Source organism: Vombatus ursinus, unplaced genomic scaffold (assembly GCF_900497805.2).
Source record: "Vombatus ursinus unplaced genomic scaffold, bare-nosed wombat genome assembly UNPS02014822.1, whole genome shotgun sequence".
Classification (NCBI taxonomy): Eukaryota; Metazoa; Chordata; class Mammalia; order Diprotodontia; family Vombatidae; genus Vombatus; species Vombatus ursinus.
In genome coordinates this window covers 11702504-11705088 of record NW_020954600.1, presented here as the reverse complement: position 1 = coordinate 11705088, position 2585 = coordinate 11702504, and the positions used below count along the sequence as shown (strand labels likewise).

The 2585-nt window shown below is 46.4% G+C and overlaps 1 long non-coding RNA gene across 1 annotated transcript in view; it reads right to left on the bottom strand.

The window, feature by feature from the left end:
- LOC114024689 overlaps positions 1 to 2585 on the bottom strand; it is a 3949-nt gene that overhangs the window by 191 nt on the left and 1173 nt on the right. Inside the window, exon 3 of the long non-coding RNA XR_003566939.1 lies at positions 1280 to 1508. This is a non-coding gene — a long non-coding RNA (uncharacterized LOC114024689). The remainder of the gene's footprint in view (positions 1 to 1279; positions 1509 to 2585) is intronic.

Genomic DNA, 2585 nt, shown 5'->3' with positions numbered 1-2585 from the left:
CACACACACACACACACACACACACACACACACACACACACACACACGATGCAAAGTCATCCCACAGGGGAAGGCACTAGAAGAGATGAGGTGGAGGGTGAGGCAGGAAAGGCCTCCTGCAGGAAAATATGGAAGGCTTCCCAAATTTACAGGGAAGGCTAGATGTAGTATTTACAGATAGTTCCCTTTTTGGTAAACCTCCCATCCCAAGCTCCACATTTATTGAAGATGAGTGACTCGGCTTGTTAAGAGTTAATTATTCAAGGGTCCCATGGGTCCTAGCCAGGGAAAATTCCAAAGACAGATGGGAATTGAGTAGAATCAGAGAAATCCCCCTGCCCACAGTCTCCCTTCTTTCTCTCCATTGCTTCTCCCAAGATAGCCCATGTACTCTACAGGCTTGAAGATGTTTGTTTTATAATTAATAAAACTGGAAAGGGGCCCTTTTTGACATTTTCGCTTGGGGGCCTAAGACCTCCAAGTAAATGATTCCTCTGTGTTTTCCCAACAAGAACTAAACTCGTGATTCAGTTCAACAAATATTTACCAACCGCCGAGAAGGCAGAAGAAAGATTTGCTCATCAGGGAACATGCTTCAGAATAAACAGACTTTTCTTCTCTCCTTAACCAGAGCCCATGAAATAGGTAAATTATCAAAGGATCATAGACCTGGAGTTGAAAGGGACTTCAGAGGCTCTCTAAGTCAAATTCCCGTCATCTTACCAATAAGGAAACTGAGGCCCAGAAAGATTAAGTGACTTACTCATGATCACACAGGAAAGTAGATCTTAAGTAAGGGTCATCTAGCCTGACCTAATCATTTTATAGATGAGGATACTGCAGTCTAAGGAAGTTATGTGGCTTACCCAAGGTCAACGAGGAAAGCAGACCTTCAGGATCATTTAGTCTGCTCCTCTCATTTTTCAGAGAGATGCCTTTAAGTGACTTGCCCAAGGTCATGTAGACCTAGGATTTGAACCCAGTACCATATAGTCTTTCTCAGTTCTGGGAGCTCATGCCAGCAGAGTATAAGCTCTGGCAGGCCCTACCAGGCTGGAAGGGTTTTGAGTACGGGCCTATCAGAGAGGCCCATCACCACAGTGGATCTGTGATGAGGAATCTGGAGGTCCCAGCAGGAAGGAAGGAAGGAAAGAAAGAAAGAAAGAGAAAGAAAGAAAGAAAAAAAGAAAGACAGACTGCTCTCCCTCTACTGCCATGAATGCCTGTTGATCAGTAGGGGAGCTTTGACCTGCTCTGTCTTCAAGTTAAGCAGGCTCACCTCTCCTTAGGGACCTTGTTTCTCTGAGTGGATGCTGCTGATGCTGATTCTAGTGCAGACACCTGATTGCCTTAGCATATTCCAGTGCACGTCAGAATTCCAGGGATGACAGGGAGAGAAAGGAAAGAAGGATCCCCTTCTCGAGAAGGTCAGGCCTGGGTTTTGAAATCCATTTTCTTGCTTGATTTCTTTCTGCCTGTCCTCTTCCTTTAGCACTGGCCCTCTGAACCTACAGATAAATGAGTGAGTGAGTGAGTGAATGAGAGGGAAGGAATGATGGCTCCGGGGGTCAATGCAGCCTAAGTGGATGACCTCCCTTCTTCTCTTCTGCTAATTTATGCCTCAGAAATGGAGAGGCAGCCTGGCTGCCTGGGGGCTGTCCTGGCGACCTAGGACCTGGGCCTGTGGGCTACTGAGGAATCTCAAAGGGAGACTTCTCTGGCCCTCCTGGAGAAGCCAAGGCCTCCCCTGTGGTTAGGATTACAGAAATGGGCCACTGTGTGTGGCTCCCAGCAACCTGGAAGACAGTCGAGTAACTGCTAGAGGGCCTTTCCATGGAGGGAAAGACCAGACCAAAGAAAGCATGATTCCTCTACATTTCCCAGCTTCCTGCAGGCATTGATTTAAAGGCTCTGGGCTATCTCCAACAGGATCTGAGAGGAGGTAGTGATCAAGGAGGCCACACTGGTTGGATTCTCCTTCCTTTTCCTCCCTCAGGGGACCTTGCTGTTGCAGCTGTAGCTGTGTGTAGGTGGCAAGGGACCTGGGTTCAAGGCCCACTCTGGTACACAGTAGCTCCGTGACTCTGGGCAAGTCACTTAAAGGCCATTCTCTAAGGCAAGGGACCTCAACCAGGGGTCCGTGAGCTTCTTGCTGTTCTTTTAATTTGATAACAATACTTCAAAATAATTGGTTTCCTTTGTAATGCTACTATTTTATTTTTTGCATTTAAAAACATTATCCTGAGAATGGGGTCCATCCAAGTTTCACCAGATTGCCAAAAGTTATTAACACAATCAGAAATATGTTGTGGAACCTTTGTTCCAAGGCTATAAGCTTCAGAGAAAGTGACAGCCTTTAAGAGTAGGGGAAGTTCCCTATAGTAGTGAAATCACAGGCTGGGAGGTGGTACAGTGGGTAGAGTCTTGGACCTGGAGTCAGGATGATTTGAGTTCAAATATGGCCTCAGACACTACCTGCGTGACCCTGACCAAGTCACTTAACCTTGGTTTCCTCAACTATAAAATAGGGATCATATCAGCACCTACTTCCCAGGGTTGTTTTGAGGATCAACTGAGGTATTTGT